Raw genomic sequence first — 18,684 nt, 5'->3', positions numbered from 1 at the left:
TTCTCTCGGACTTGAGAAAAGAAATGCAAAGGCATGCGGTCTGTTTAGCTTTTGTGAATATGATCCCAGAAAACATGCAACTATACATGGCAAGGGTTAAGGTTTATGACCAACAACTTATGACATCTAAAGCAAAAATTGTTATCATTTATGATGAAATGAACTCTACTCTAGAAGTCAGCTATAGGAGATGGGGAAACTTAGGTGCTCAGAGAATCTGTATCACAACCTCGCAATGGGATGTTATCACAAATATACAAGATTTCATCTTTGATTACTTTCATGGGATTGTCCTTTTTGTACACCACCACAGTGACGTTGCTGAGTTCAGAAATTTTATGCAAACAATAAACACGTCTATGAATCCAGTAGACATTTCACAGTCTATGCTGGTGTGTAATCATTTTAACTGTGCAATCTCAAAGAACAATGTTAAAATGGATTATTTTACTTTCAACAATACATTGCTTAGCACAGCGCACATTTGACATGGTCCTGAGTGAAGATGGTTCCAATTTGTATAATGTTGTGTATGCTGTGGCCCACACTTACCATGACTTCATTTTACAACAAGTACAGTCTCAGAAATTGGCAAAAGCCAAAGGATTGTTCATTGACTGTCAGCAGGTAAAGCTTCATGTATTCATTATAATTAGATATATCAATATGCTCTCTCATGCCCCTGAGAAGCTCACATATATTTTAGAGATTATTCTATTAGACTAAAGATCTCAACACTGCAAAACTCTCAAATGAATCTTTTACATGTATATATATCATGCACAGTGATCTTTTAATAGGAGACAATATATTTTTATGAATATCAGTGTATTTTGTGAAAATGTGTTTCAACATTTTTCCACATGACGTCAAATTTAAAATAGGAGATGAGTGAAAACCTTAAGTATTGACTAGGGTAGAAAATTTTTCTCAAGAATAGTTTCTCAAGAATAAGTACATGTGCTTTGATTAATAGTTATTCTTTTAAATTAATAATTATTTATGAAATCGCAAATGACTATGAGTACGCATTTTATTAAGTTTCTGTTTATTTAATATATGTATACAGTATGCATATAAAATACCTACTACCATTCTTTATTTCCACAACTTCTAGAATTTTAGACTTCTACTTATTTCTTACATAGGTGGCTTCAGTTCCTAAATAATATTTTGACAAACATGCACACACACACATAAACACACACACACACACACACACACACACACACACACCATGTTACTTGTTTTCTGGTAATTATTTTTTGGAGCATGTTTTAAAATCAAACATTAATTACTATATTAATTTTTAATGATTCAGGAGGTATAATGTATTTTACTACATGTGATTAGTTTCATACACCTGTCTTGTTTGAAAGACATTAAAAAATATGGTACATTCTCAATTCAGCATTGCCTACATTGATATGCATATGTAATCATCTAATGATGCATCTCATTTAGGTGGCTTCCTCAGTGAAAACCAGTGTATTCAGTAACCCCGTTGGAGAACTGGTAAACATGAATCACAGGGAAAATCAGTGTGTAGAATATGACATTTACATCATTTGTAATTTTCCACAAGGCCTTGGATTAAAAGTCAAAATAGGAAGTTATTTTCCTTATTTCACACAGACTCAACAACTTCATATATCTGAAGACTTGGAATGGGCCACAGTAGGAACATTGGTAGATATGCCACAATGGTTATTTTTTCAATCTATATATATTTAAAACATGAGGCACTGAAATAGTAAACATGAGATGAAGACCAAATGCTACTTTTAATTTATATATTTTATTGTTCAATATATTTTATTACATTTTAAATGTTATCCCCATTCCCAGTTTCCCTTCCTCTGCACAAGATTGCTGTTTCTGTAATCAGTGGGAGGGATCTTGTGGAAGTTGGATGCCCTAGCATAGGGGAATATTAGAGTAGGGATGCCAAAGTGGGGAGGTTGGTGTTGAAGCTCCCTCATAAAAGCTGAGAGAGGGGAATGGGATGGAGATTCAAGATTTTCATTTAAACTTAGAAAAAGTCCATTAATTGTATGAGAGTCTTACATAACATACTTTGTTCTTATTCATTTGAACAACTCTTTCTTGGTGAAGCGTACCTTCTCTCTCAATACAACTCACTGCTCTAATTTATTTTTTACTTATAAATCTTGAGAGAGAAACTGATGCCAAATACCTTTCATTTCTATTAACCAGTTTAAGAAGAAAAATAATTTAATTGCTATAACTGACATGCTACATATAATATTACATGATATGGTAAATATTGTGTAAATTCCAGTGCACTGGAAAGTAATATATGATAATAATCAGAGGAATATTTATAGCCAAGACAGATAATGTCATATCTATCAATCTATGTGTCATTGTATATATTATATATACATTAACTACACTGACACACACTTTTGTGTGTGTGTGTGTGTGTGTGCGTTTGTGTGTATATGTGTGTGTGTGTGTGTATGTGTTTGTGTGCATTGCCTCAGGATCCCTGCTCCATGTGTAGTGTGACATGTACTGCTTGATTCAGGAAAATCCATCAGAATGAAACAGGAGACTGCTGCTTTGATTGTGTCCAGTGCCCAGATAACGACGGTTCCAACGATAAAGGTACATGTCTGCATGAAAGATAAAATTGTTCAATAAAAGTATTGAAAATACTTTTTTAAAAATAGACAAAAAATATAGTCTCTTTCAAAACAAGAAATATGATATGGCCTACATGAATACCTAAAACTCCAGTTTTCAGAATATAATGATTGAATAATGTCAATATATTTTGCACCCTAGGAAATAAACTGCAATTTCTTATACAAAAATCTCATTTTTCTCATAATATAGTGACTACTGATTTTATATTATGCAGAAAATATTTAGGGTATCATACATGTGTAACACTTTTTTTTTTATTTTCTTATTTTTGGAGCTGGAAACGGAACCTAGGGCCTTACTCTTGCTAGGCAAGCGCCCTAACACTGAGCTAAATACCCAACCCAGTGTAACACTTTTAAAAACAATAATTTTAACCATAATCTTTGCAGATCTTTATTCTTCTTTGATCGTTTGTACAAAGAATCTTGACTACATTATCAGTACACAATCTTTCTCTCTATAACACAAGTTAGTGCCTGACAAAGACCAGATGCTCAGGATAACAGTTGTTCTTTAATGAAATATATTTTAATACCTTACATGGCTTAAAGGATTAAGACTTCTTCTAAAAGTTTGAACAAGGGCAGATATTTCAAGAATGCAGCAACACATGGGATAGTGCTTATTAGTAATCACTGTCTACCTAAGGAAATAAGGATGAATATCAATACCCATAACCTTCACACCATATCCATCAATATCCATAACCATGGACTGTGTAGTTGGGAAAAAAGAGATTATACAACAAGAGGGATACGCACAGATCTATGAGATCTCTCTTTTGTCTTCTTCAAGGACAATATTCCCTTATGTGAATGGGTTTTGCATAAGTAATTATATGCTCTGGTGCCTATGCATAGGTACAGACACAGTGCACAACTCTCAAAGCACAGTACATAGTGTCTTACATGAAATGGCATCAACAACTATATCTGCAAATTATTTTGTCTGTCTGTAGTAAATTTATGGTTTGAAGAATAATATAATCTGAGATTATAAATATTATTAATCACATTTTTCTTTGTTCTTGGTTTAATAAGCATTTTTGTTCCATTCTCTGTGATGATAATCTGTTCCATCTAAAAGCATAGGTGAACAGAAATCCATATTAAGTTAATGGTCCCTATATCAGTAAGAAATGTAATAGATGCTCAACATCAAATTATTTATTTATATATCCTCAGAATAATACAAACAAAAATATTAACTACAGAATATGATAATATATTAGGGTTTATCGTTGTTTGCCAGCAGATATGGAACAGTGTGTGTGATGTCCAGATGATTCATACGTAAATTTAGAGCAAACACAGTGCCTCCAAAGAACTGTGTCATTTCTAGCTTATGAAGATACACTGGGGATGGCTCTAGGCTGCATGGCCCTGTCCTTCTCAGCCATCACAATTCGAGTCCTAGTCACTTTTGTGAAGTACAAGGATACTCCCATTGTGAAAGCCAATAACCACATTCTCAGCTACATCCTGCTCATCTCTCTAGCTTTCTGTTTTCTCTGCTCATTGCTCTTCATTGGACATTTCAACCAGACCACCTGCATCTTACAGCACACCACTTTTGGAGTATTTTTCACAGTGGTTATTTCTGCCGTGTTGGCCAAAACAATAACTGTGGTTACAGATTTCAAGCTCACTACTCCAGGGAAAAGGGTAAGAAGAATGATGATAACAGGGGCAAATAACTTTCTCATTTCCCATTTGGATACTAATCCAACTAGCTCTCTGTGGTATCTAGTTGGTGACATGTCCTCCCTTTATTGACAGAGATACACTATCAGTACATGGGAAAGTCATCATTATTTGCAAAAAAAAAAAAAAAAAAGAAAAAACCACAATCATTGCCTTCTACTTTGTCTCGGGATGTTTGGGCTCCTTGGGTCTGGGGAGTTTCACTGTGGCTTTCTTGGCTAGGAACCTTCCTGACAGATTCAATGAAGACAACTTCCTAACATTCAGTATGTTGGTGTTCTACAGTGTCTGGATCACCTTCCTCCCTGTCTACCACAGCAGGCGGGGGAAGGTTATGATAATTGTGGAGGTTTTCTCTATTTTGGCTTCTAGCACAGTGTTGCTAGGTTGTACCTTTGTCCCAAATGTTATGTTCTTTTAGTTTGACCAGATTTAAATTTTCTTCAGAAATAAAAAGATAAATTGCTTTATCTAAAGTTTGATACTTTCAAAATATTAGATGATACTCAACTTATCTGTTTTACTTTGTCTTAACAAAGGTATTCCTTAATCATAAAAAAAGTTTAAGCAGTATACCTACAGACAGTATTTAAACCGCAGGGCAGTATTGCTTAAAATGATACCAATTAGTAAGATTTGGTGGCAAATGAGCTCTCACAAACCTAAACATATTGAGAACAGGAAATATCAATTGAGGAATAGCTACTATCGCTTTGACTTGTAGTTATGTGTTTAAGGCATGTTCCTAATTAAGGATTATTATAAAGTGACCCTGCTGCCTCTAGGCAATGCCAACTCCAAGCAAGTTGTTCTGTGAATTATAAGAAAGAAGACTGTAGATAGGATGGAGATAAAGCCAGTAATCAGCATTATTCCATGGAATATTGTTGATTCCTTGCATCCATGTTCTTATCTTGGCATTGTTCAATTATATGTGGCCAAGAGATAGAAGGAAATAACACTTGTCTCATAACCTTTTGACCATGGTGTTTTGTTACAGCAACAGAAACTAAGACATCAGCAAATTAATAATTTGCCTTAGATGGGAATAGGAGTATCTTAGATCACTAATGCAATAAAAGGCATTGATTTAAAAACAGAAACAAGGTTGAATCATAGTACAGTGTGGAGCACAGTTACAGCTTTGGATATTCTTGATGGATATCACAGAGTCCTGACTTACTGGAATACCGTTAAACTGTACTATAAAGATGTTCAGAATATCCAATAACATACTAAGAAGAGTACAGTATATGAAAAGTATTGTGATGTACAGATTATGTCTAATCTATAAGGCTCTTGAACGTTAAATGAAAGCAGCATTTCACTATGAAATGTGTTTCTTTCAGTGCGAAAAAACAATAATGAAAATATTGTAATGCACAATAACTTTATCACTATTAGGTTACCGAAGTCGAGGAACAAATAAGTCACTTTACATGAAGAATCTCATTGCACATTGTATCAAAATAGGAGTAACAAAATACTATTCAGTTTAATATTACATACACAAAGAGTTAAATACAAACATAAACCCATTGCTATTTGCCAACATTATTTGGTGATGTACGGCGTCATTTTTCACAAAATATTCCTTTTTCCTTTATTTTTAACACTGATTTGATACTTTATTTTTGAGGCTGTAATTTAATTGCATTTTTCTTTATATTTCATGATTCCAACTTATCATTTGTAATTCTCCCCGCACTCCTACAATGCACAGGGGCTCATATATCAATCAATATTACTGAATGCATATATGTATCTTATATACATATACATTTTAAAATATAAGCTGTAGATAACATCTAAATTTGCATTTATATTGTGATAACTCATTACTTGGTACTACATGAAAAAAATATTTGTTCTTTTCCTTTGCAATGACAAATGCTACCATATATATATATATATATATATATATATATATATATATATATATATATATATATATTTCCCTGTTAATTGTTATTTAAGATAAATTTTTTGAGCTTACTACCTTCCAAACAGGCATACACAGCGTAATGATTCTTCATTAGATTGTACTTTTTGAGACATATTCCTAAAGTTTTTTGTTTTACGTATGATCCTTTCAGAATATTTGTATTTACAGCCAACTTCCTCATTCTTTGATTTTCAAGATCTTTCCCTTCAATTGTTGCACTTTTCCCTGTGCCTTGGATGAAGGAAAAACATTTGAGAGCATACATTCATCTTTATTCCTTTCATCTTTCCTCTAGTTGCATGTAATATAATTTCTAACTATTTCAATTCTAGTCTTTAGAGGTAATGTTTCTAGTTGGAGACTAACACAAGTCGTACATACAGATATAAAATGTAATCCCCATTTTCTGCCATTGTCACACGTCCCTGGCTGTAAGTAAGTTTGTTAGTTTGATCCATAACTGTGTTAAATAACTTCTTGGGGAACTGTACTTAATCATTTAGCATATTGTCCCCAAGTTCAACTTTTGATGAACATTCACACGGGATGCAATTATTCTCAAAACATTTCTACATTTTTTAAAGATCTATCCAAACGTCTCTTCCTCAGATGTCTTTTTTACCAAGTTCTTATTTTTCATTGATTTTAATTTAACTTAATACCTTTTTATTTCTGCTTTGTGAATTTCATATCATGTATCCACACAGGTTCATTTGATAAAGCATAAGCAAAATATTGTGTTGGCTAATTTTTTCACCTTGATACAAATTAGAGTCACTTGAGAGGAGGGACTGTGTACTTAATTTTAGGGTATTTATTTGAACAATGATAAATGCAGTAGATAAACAAACAAATGTTGGTAATGCTCCCTGTAGTCCATTAGCCCTGGGCAGTATAGAAAAGCAGGCTGAACAGGGATTTTTATTCCTCCATGGTAGTGTATAGTTCCAGACAAACTTTTCTCTACATCATAGTATAAGTAGGAAGCCAAATGAACACTAAAATTCCCCAAATTGCTTTGGTTAGTGTTTTAGCTCACCAACAGAAATTGACTTCAAACTTGCTGACAAATTTGATTCAAATTAAGGACTGAGTCTTAAGCACAAAATAATATGATTGACGTGTTTTCTTAATTTCCTTATAATTGAAGCTCAATGATCAATGAAGGCAAGGCAGTACTTGATCGTAATTTTCTCAATTGGAAGGATGAGGCAAGGATGGGTAATGAGAAACAATGTAAAAATTGAGCTGAGAGATGCTAGATCCATTTAGTAATTGTGAGCATCTGTACCTTTAATATGAATAGAAATATTTTCAAATGTTTCCTGTTTTGGGTTGGGGAGATAGTTTGGTAATGAAGGGAATTTTTTAGCGGGCTCACAAGATTCTATTAATACACTTCTTAGTTATCATTTTCCACTTTAATCCTCATGTACCCATGGACACATCAATCTCTCTCCACAACATATACATGATTTAAAATTATAGGGAAAAGAAAATAAATAAAAAAAACAACCAAAATTCTATGAATAAGTTCTCTGATTTACTTCTTTTTTCTCCAAAGTTAAGTTCTACTATTCAAATTTAGGCTCAAATTCAAGAACTCATACTAATCTTAAACAATCAATTTTTCTAACCAAACATCCTTAACTGATTCTGGCCTGAAACTGCACACTGCACAGGTGTACTTCCTAACGTGAATAAAAAATACCATGTATAAATCACATAAGAAGAAAAAAAGCAGCAGCCACAAATACATAAGTGTTCTCTAGGAAGCTGGGTTCAGTTGCTGCCAAATGCCTGTAATCTCTGTAAGAAGAAGGCATATGGGAGGCCTGTAAGTTCATCAAAAAAAATCTTCTGCTAAACAGTGAACATATGACTAACATGAGAGATTAGAGAATATCTTACAAGTAAAAACAAAGATTCTCTCAGATTTGAAACCTTTTTTTTCCTAGAGTCAATATTGATTATGAAGTTTGGTGGCTTCTGGAATCTTCTAGAATCAACACTATCACTTGTTCCCTGAGTTATGACCACGTGTATTTGAATTAAAATAAAAAAAAAAACCTACAGGTTTCCATTTAAAAAAATAAACTATACTTTTTTGTTTCAAAATTTATTCTTTATAGCATATCTCTAAATTGTTAATTCTCTTCTACATTGTCAGATTAGATTCTAAGTTTTGGCAAAAGGCTTTAAAACAAATTGTCAACCTGTGGCTAGTACATCAGGATGAAATTTTTCATTAAATTATTTCATTAACTTAAATTCCAAACTTTGCTCTCCATCATCCACTTTCTGGGAGTTATTCACCCATCACCTCTAGCATATGCCTTGACAGTGTATTCCCCCAAATATTACTGGTGCTCATCAATGACACATTCCTCACCCTCTCCTGCATCAATTTTCCCTGTGACATAAAGTCTCTACAGAATTTGACACATCTTCTCTTACAGGAGACAAACAATGTTCTCCTCTGAAACATATGTGCTGGGGGAAACAGGCCAGCTCATAAATGTTCAATGGATAGTGTATTCGATTTTGGTAGTTCTCAGCGATGTACATTAGTTGACACTGTTTTTCTTCCTATGGGCTTTCCACAACCTTCATCTCCTTCGATCCTTTCTCTAAGTCTTTGTCAGTGATCAGTGTCTCAGTCCAATGATTGACTATAAGTATCTGTCTCAGTCAGCTCTGAGTATAGACTCACAAGAGACAGCCCTCATAGTCTCCTGTCTGCAAACACAACAAGGCATCAATAATAGTGTCAGGGTTTGGTGGCCATGTTGGATGGATCCCATGTTGGACTGGTCCTTCAGTGGAAAAATTAGACTTCGGAAGGAGAAACTGAAAATGTTTTAGTGCGACTCATTATTATAAGAATTGTATTAAATATTCATGGCATTAGGAAGATGGAGAACCACTGCTCTAAAATGACAAATATGTGTTGGTTTGTGTTTGATTTCAAGGTTGAACATATTGCATTCTACAGCCAGTAATTAGCCCTCTGATTCTGAAAGATAGGTCAATTTTCTTCTGTCCCTAGTTCTTGGTAGTTTTCTGCTTTATGTGGGGGTGTAAACATGTTTCCACATAAAATTTCTTCCTTTTCATTTTCATAAGTACATTGATATTACAGCTATTGCTTTTGTCTATTTTGTCATTTTCTAGGGGACTATGATTTACAGTAGATGATCTGGTATTCTTTCCACTGCCTCCTCAATTAGGTTCCATGAGTAAAAGACAAAGTAACTGCGATGTAGCTGTATTTGGATGTTGGTAGGTATACCTATCTGTGGTTAAATAAAAGGAGCGAATTTCAATCTTCCTAATGCTGCAACCCTGGCACCATCCCTGACTAGGCTATGTTATTTGTACTCAGTGGGAGAGGAAGTAGCTAGACCTACAGACTTTTGATGTATCAAGGTGACTGAATATTCATAGGGTATCCTACCCTTTCTCAAAATGATGGAGGAAATGTGGAGAGCTGAAAATGCTCCTAACACTCAAGACACTGGAAACTCCAAGAAGTTTAGAGGTGTGATGGGGTGGGCAGTGTTTAGTCATTATGAGATGTAGAACTCTCCAGGGAATAGAACAGAACTGGAATAAAATCTGGAGTGTATAAATAAATAAATAAATTAATTAATTAATTAATTAATTAATTAATTAATACTTTAAAAAAGAATATATGAAAGGAGAACTCCAAGAGGGGGAAGCAAGTATGATGTAAAGTGAATAAATTAATACATTCATATACACAAACATACATACATACATGTAGAGAACTGCGACAGGCCGCACCTCAAAGATGGCGCTGGTTTCTGCCTTCCACCCTCCCAATGGTGAGTGCTCCTTGCAGTAAACAAGTCCTTATTTGGCTATGTCTGCCTGGCGCGCTAGCTTCCCCATAGTGAAAGCCTATCTACATGACCCACGTGGCTTGCTAGGAATGGCCAGTGGTAGCTATTTAAGTGTGGTGCAGGGCGTTCCCTGAAGAGAGAAAGAGTCAGAAGAAAGAGAGAGACAGAGAGAGAGAGTCAAGAGAAAGAGAGAGAGAGAGAGAGAGAGAGAGAGGAGAGAGAGAGAGTCAGAGTAGAGAGAATCAGAATATATAGAGGTCAGAAGGTTGTATCAAGGTTCCTGAGTAAAACTGCTTGAAGAAGATCTCTCCTGTGGTCTTGTCTTCCTTGCTGGTCGAGGTTGGGCACAACACATACATACATACATACATGCATACATTAATTACTTATTTAGCTAGTTAGTTAAAGAATGTATGAAAAAAGAAAAAAAAACAAACACGTAGGAAGAAAGTGGGATTCCCAGAGTGCAAACAGTCCTGAGAGCACAGTGGAGACCACCAGTTCTGCTCACATTCATAGCCCAAGAATTAGCTGCCTGGAGCCCTATGAGCTCCAGGAACCTATGAGCAGTCCAGGAAAGGATCTGTCTGGTTTCTGCCTGTGCCAATAGCTGACCCTCTGACACAGGTCTCTCTCACACACAAATCCCACTGGAAAAAAAAAACAGTCTCCAGAGTGCCCACAGACAGAATTACAGGAGTCTCTAGCCACTGTCATAGACAGCAAGACAAGCTAACACCACAGATAAAACAAGGGCGAGAGGCAAGGTTATGAAACTAACTAGCAGAATCCATGTACACTTGACAAAATCAGAACCAAGTTCCCTCACCACAGCAAGCCTTAGATGGGGGTCAGCATACTGGAAAAGCAAAATTTTGATTTAAAATCACAGCTCATCGTGATGTTAGAAGACTTGAAGGACCTTAAAGAAATACTGACAACACAGGAAAACAAGGAGAAGCCCATTAAAAGGAGACACAATAATTCCTTAAAGAATTACAGGAAAACACAACCAAACTGGTGAAGGAAATGGAAAAAATAATCCAGACCTTAAAAACGGAAATAGAAACAATAAAAAGGCACAAAGGGAGAAAACCCTAAATATAGAAAACATAGGTAGGAGTTGAAGCAATACTCAAAGAATACTAGAGATTGAAGAGTAAATGTCAGGGTCAGAAGATACCTTAGAAAATATTGAAACAACCATCTAAGCTAATGTGAAACACAAAAGGCCCCTAACACAAAACATCCAGTAAATCTGAGGTACAACGACAGGATCAAACCTAAGGATAGTAAGTGTAGAAGAGAGGGAAGATTATCAAGTTAAAGGGGCAATAAATATATTCACCAAAATTATAGAAGAAAGCTTCCAGAACCTAAAGAAGGAAATGGCCTATAAATATTAAAAGAATTATACAGAATTCCAAATAGATTGGAGAAGAAAAGAAAGTCCTCCTCTCACATAATAGAGAAAACACCAAATACATAAAGCAAAGAACAAATATTAAAAGCAGTAAGAGAAAATGGTCAAGGAAACTATAAAGGCAGAACTATCAGAATGGCACCGGACTTCGTACCAGAGAAAATGAAAGCCAGAAGATCCTGTTCATATATGACAAAAAACCCTGAGAGAAAACAAATACCAAATCAGTCTACTATCTTCAGCAATAATCTCAAATAGCATAGATGGAGAAACAAAGATATTGCATGACAAAACAAAATTTACACAATATCGTTCTAAAAAGGATAGTAGATGGAAAACTTCAACACAAGGTGAGAAAATACACCCAAAACCTCAGGAAAGTAATTTTGACTAACCCAAAAGAAGATAGCCACACAAACATAACTCCAGCTCTAACAACAAAAATAATGGAAAACAATAATTGTTGCTCCCTAATATCTCTCAACATTAATGGACTCAATCCCCCCCCCAAAAAAAAATAGACTAACTGCAGAAAAGATATATAAAGAGGACCCAACATTTTGCTGAATACAGGATATTTTTCAGAGTGAAATGATGGAAAACAATTTTCCAATGAAATGGTTCAAAGAAAGAAGATGAAGTAGTCATTCTAACATCAAATAATATTAACTATCAACTAAAAGTTATCCATAAAAATTAGGAAGGACATTCATATTCATCAAAGGAAAAATCCACCACCATGAACTCTCAATCCTCAATATCAATGCTGTAAATGCAAGGGTACCTATATTTATATAAGAAACCTTACTAAAGATGAAAGAACGCATTGCATCTTACATGATAATAGTAAAAGATTTCCACACCACACTCTCATCAATGTACAAATCATGGAAACAGAAACAAAGACACATAGAGAAACTAACAATGGTCATTCACCAAATGGATTTAAGAAATATTTATAGAACATTTCATCCTAAAACAAGCATACACACACAAATACACACACACACACACACACACACACACACACACACACACACACATTCTTCTCAGGACCTCATGGTAGCTTCTTTAAAATTCACCATATAGTCAGTCACAAAATAGGCCTCAACAGATACAAGAAGACTAAGGTTTGTCTTCAATAAGAAAAATAATTAGAGAAAGCCCACAAATACATGGAAGTTGAACAAAATTTTGTTCAATGATAACTTGGTCATGGAAGTATAATGAAATAAATTAAAGATTTTTTTTTGAATTTAGTAAAAATGAAGGCACAAAATTATGGTACACAATCAAAGCAGTGCTAAGATGAAATCTCGAAACTCTGAGTGCCTCCAAAAAAAATCTGGAGAGAGCATATATTAGCAATTGGACAGCACACCTAAAATCTGTAGAACAGAACAAAAGCAAATACAATAGAAGGTAGGAAATAATCAAATTCAGGGCTGAAATCAAACAAGTAGAAACAAAAAGGACCATACAAAGGATCATCAAAACCAAGATCTGGTTCTTTGAAAAAATCAACAAGACAGATAAACCCTTGGCTAGACTAAACACAGGGCACAGAGTGTTTATCCAAAGTAACAAAATCAGGAATAAAAAGGAGACATAATCACTGATACTGAGGAAATTAAAAAAAATCATCACATCCTACTTGAAAATCCCATATTCAGCAAAACTGGAAAATCTGGAGGAAATGGATAAACTTTCTACACAAATACAAGGTACCAAAGTTAAATCAGGAAAATTTAACCTGTGTAAACAATCCCACAACTCCTAAAGAAATAGAAGCAGTTATTAAAAATCTCCCAATGAAAAAACGCCCAGGACCAGATGGGTTTTGTGCAGAATAGTAAAAGACTTTCATAGAACCCTAACAGCAATACTGTCTAAACTATTCCACAAAACAGCCACAGAAATAGAAGGAACACTACCGAAATCGTTCTATGTAGCCACAAATATGATTATACATAAACCATATAAGAATTGCAACAAAGAAAGACACCTTCTGAAAAAAATCCCTTATGAATATTGAGGAGAAAATACTCTACAAAGTTCTCACAAACTGAATCCAAGAACACACCGAAACAACCCTTATGGGATGATCCAGTATTTTCATCGCAGGAGTGCAAGGATGGCTAAATGTATGGAAACGTAACAAAGAAATCCATTATATGAAAAAATTCAAAGAATAAAACCACGTGATCATCTCATCAAATGCTGAGAGCATTTGACAATATTCTTCACCACATCATGTTAAAAGTCTAGGAAAGAACTACAATTGAAGGCCTATAGTTAAACATAGTAAAGGCAATATACAGCAAACCTGTTGCCAACATTAAACGAAATGGAGAGTGACTTGAGCAATCCCACTAAATCAAAGAAATAGGCAAGGCTACACATTCTCTCCCTACTATTTGAATATACTCCTTGAAGTCCTAGCCAGAGCAATCTGACCACAAAAGGAGGTCAAAGGGATAGAAATTGGAAATGAAGAAGTCAAAATATCACTATTTTCAGACCATATGATAGTATAATTAAATGACCTGAAAAGTTCAACCAGAGAACTACTAAGCCTGATCAACAAATTCAGCAAAGTGACTTGAAATAAAATTAACTCAAACAAATCAGTAGGCTTCCTCTATCAAAGGATAAAGAGTCTGAGAAATAAGTTAGAAAAATGACACCCTTCACAGTAGCCACAAATAATGCAAAAACCACAGTGTGACTCTGAACAAGCAAACAAAGAATCTGTATTTCAACAATTTCAAATGTCTGAAAGAAGGAAATTGAAGAAGGTCTCAAAAAATGGAAAGATATACCATGAAAATGGACTTGGAGGTTTAATATTGAAAAGTGGCTACTTGACAAAAGCAATCTCCAGATTCAATGAAATCCACATCAAAATTTTACCTCAGTTCTTCACAGAGTTAGAAAGAGCAATTTACTAATTCATTTTGAAAAACAAAAACACAGGAGAACAAAAATTATCCACAACGATAAAAGAAGTCCTGGGGGAATAACCATTCCTGACCTCAAGTCATATTACAGAGCAATAGTGATAAAAATTGTATGACGTCATACAAGGACAGGCAGTATGATCAATGGAAAAGTATTGAAGAAACAGATATAAACCCATACACCTATACTCACATGGGCTTTAACAAAGGAGTTAAATCCATCCAATGGCAAAAAAAATATATTTAGCATTTTCAAGAAATGGTTCAACTGGAAGTCAGCATATACAGGAATGCAAATTGAGTCATTCTTATCCCCCTGTTCAAAGCTCAGGTTGAAATGGATCAAGGACCTCTACTTAAATCTTGATATACTTAAATTAATAGAAGAAAATATGAGGAAGAGCTTTGAACACGTGGGCACTGGAGAAAATTTTCTGAACAAAATACCAATGGCTTATGCTCTATGATCAAGAATTGACGAATGGGATCTCATAAAACTGCAAAGATTCTGTAAGACAGAGGACACTGTGGTTAGGACAAAACGGCAAACAACAGATTGGGAAAAGATCTTTACCTATACTACAACAGATAGAGGGCTTGTATCCAAAATATACAAAGAACTCAAGAAGTTAGACCGCAGGGAGAAAAGTAACCCTATTAAAAAATAGGATTCAGTGCTAAACAAAAATTCATAGCTGAGGAATGGCTTATGGCTGAGAAACACCTAAAGAAATGTTCAACATCTTAAGCCATGTGGGAAATGCAAATCAAAACAACCCTGAGATTTCACCTCACACCAGTCAGAATGGCTAAAATCAAAAAGTCAGATGACAGCAAAGTCTGGCGAGGATGTGGAGAAGGAGGAAAACTCATCCATTGTTGGTGGGATTGCAGACTGGAAATTAGTCTTGAGGTTCCTCAGAAAGTTGGACATTACAGTACTTTAGGACCAAGCAATACCCCTCTTGGGCATGTAACCAAAAGATACCCCAAAATATAAAAAAGACACATGATCCACTATGTTTAAAGCAGCCTTATTTAATAGTCACAAGGTGGAAAGAAACCAGATGCCCTTCAACAGAAGAATGGATAGAGAAAATGTGGTATATCTACAAATCGGAATACTATTCAGCTATCAAAAACAATGACTTTATGAAATCCATAGGCAAATGGATGAAACTAGAAAATAACATCCTGAGTGAGGTAACCTAATCACAGAAAACCACATATGATATGCACTCATTGATAAGTGGCTATTAACCCAAATGCTTGAATTACCCTAGATGCACAGAAGACATGAAACTCAAGACGGATGATCAAAATGTGAATACTTTACTCCTTCTTTAAAAGGGGAACAAGAATGGCCTTGGCAGGTAATAGGGAGGCAAAATTTAGAACAAAGGGAGAAGGAACACACATTCGGAGCCTGCACCACATGTGGCCAATACATATACAGACACCCAATTATGAGAAGATGGTTAAAGCAAAGAAATGCAGGGTGACACAGCCTGTTTGTAGTTCTCTCCTGAGAGACACAGCCAGAATACAGCAAATACATAGGCGAATGACAGCAATGCAATCCACTGAACTGTGATCGGGACCCCCGTTTAAGGAATTGGAGAAAGATCTGGAAGAGATTGAAGGGCCTCAAGACCCCATATGAACAACAATGCCAACCAACCAGAGCTTCCAGGGATGAAGCCACTACCCAAAGACTATACATGGGATGATCTTGGGCTCCAAACTCATAGGTAGCAATGAATAGCCTAGTAAGAGCACCAGTGGAAGGGAAAACCCTTGGTCCTGCTAAGACTGAACCCCCAGTTAACGTGATTGTTGGGGGGGAGGGTAATAATGGGGTGAGGGTTGTTAGCGGAAGCCCATATAGAAGGGGAGAGCGAGGCGTTAGGGGGATGTTGGCTCAGAAACTGGGAAGGGGAATAATAATCAAAATGTAAATAAGAAATACTCATGTTAATAAAGGTCAAAAAAAGATTTAATGACAGTAATGAAATAGACTTGCTAGTAAGAGCAAACAGGATAAGAGCAATAAGTTATTTCTTCCATGTCATTATATAGGCTTCCAATAGGAGGAATTGCACACATTGTAGCTGAATTAAATACCTGGATTCAAAGAGTGTGTTTTTATTTTAAAAATTCAGACTAGAAGTAGATCTTCTCACTTTCAATGAAAGTGGAAGTCCCTCAAAGGTATACCCATTATTTTATAGATTTTAGATAATTCCAGTTGTAGTCAAGCAGGCAACCAAAAATAGTCTACTTCTTGTCAACTTGAAACAACATCATATTACCTTATGTTGTGAATAATATGTAAAGAAAATAATAAAAAGAGCTTAATGGTGCCTTGATAAAATAGAATGATCCTACATACAAATAGAAATGCAACATATATTTAACCCAAACATAGATGTAGTGATGTGATGTAATCATCAAGTCTACAATCTCAAACACATTATATATTTAGAATCGTTGGAAATGTGTTCTACGACACATTCTTTTAGGATCTCAAATTTGAAATGAATATGAAAACCTTTGGTATTGTCTTAATTGATATTATATTGCTTGACAAATTGATGAAAGAAAACACAAAAACCTATAGAAACACTTTGTTAACAAAATACGAAGGAATTATTGATTTCAATTATTAATCATTTTTCTACAACTGGTTATGGTTATAAAGACTACCATGTGTAAAATACCTTCTTCACTACCCTGTCCTATTTTCTTCACCCATAAGAAGCACCTCATTAGATACCAATCTCCATACCTGATGGATTTGCATCCTTTGACATTTTGCCTGGGTTTAGTTATTTTCTTTTTATATTGAGTATGTGGGCAAAGATTTCTCCACCTTTTCCCACATGAAGCTGTCTCTGGTTTCTACCTCTTGTCCTGAAAAGTTTTTTGAGAGAGCACACAACTCTCTTCTAGAAAATGAGAGTCAAAATGACCTAGTTAACTGCATGTTCTTTACTCTTGTTAAACTGCATTCTTGTTTCCCCCTGCATCAGTCAACCAGGATGTGTTTTTTTTTTTTCTTGTATACTTTGTCTTTAAATGAAATCTGGTAATTTCCATTTAGAATTAGTCTATTCAAAATGTTTCCCTCCAAGCCTTGGTCATATTGAGTCGTCTTTCGATTTTTACCCTATAATATTGTGAAGCCACAACATCATCTATTTGTAATTCTAACCAGTTTGAACAACTTATACATTTAATCATGGACTTTGACCCTGATATGTGCAGATTTCTTCCAAGAGAGCAACCTGACTCATTCCACTAGGAAGCAAGCAAAGAAACTCAAATCAGAGTTTGAGGCCCCTCTGATACTCTGGTCTAAATTTCCTATAGAAATTGCGAACTATTTAGTCATTTCCAGAAGCAATACTGGATATAGCACCTTCTGTTTGAACTCATAGTGATGGTCAATTTTTGCTGCTGGTAAAAGACATCAAGGTTCTAGTGAGATGTCACCAAATGACCCTTTACCTAAGTGTATGAATGTATTGTAGTCTTCATTAATTTGCTCTTATATTAATTTATTTGTTCAAGTGTTGTCTATCTCTGTCTCTCCTGATCATTCTGCTATTTGTCATTGTGAATTGAGAATTATGGATTAATTCTAATAAGCAGCTCACTCCTTTGGCATATTATCTTTACTATTTCCTGAAAACCTATAAAGACAAGGAATTGTGTATGGATTCTATATGTTAGAGTGTTGTTTTTTTTTTGTTTTTTTTTTTTTTTGACATTGAATGGCTGAGTGCAGGGACATAAAACCACTGGAAAACAGGAGACATATTGCTGGGTGTCATAAGCACTTCTGGCCATTCAAATTAGTTTCCTTACAGAGATGTGTCCTTAGGTGTATAATGACAGGTTCCTCTCTGGCTTGCACCTGTTTCCTTAAAATTATATCTGCAATAACTTTAAAAATAACCTTCCCCCAGGACATAACAGGGAACAAACCACTCCCAAGGTTACACAGATATTGACCCATGACTGTTGCCACCAATGTAGCAGAAGAAGGACTTGTCAGGCATCAATGGGAGGAGAGGTCCTTTGTCCTGTCAAGGCTCAATATCTCATAGTA

The sequence above is a fragment of the Rattus norvegicus genome, chromosome Y, assembly GCF_036323735.1.
Source record: "Rattus norvegicus strain BN/NHsdMcwi chromosome Y, GRCr8, whole genome shotgun sequence".
In the NCBI taxonomy this organism is placed as follows: Eukaryota; Metazoa; Chordata; class Mammalia; order Rodentia; family Muridae; genus Rattus; species Rattus norvegicus.
This window is presented reverse-complemented; position numbering follows the sequence as displayed.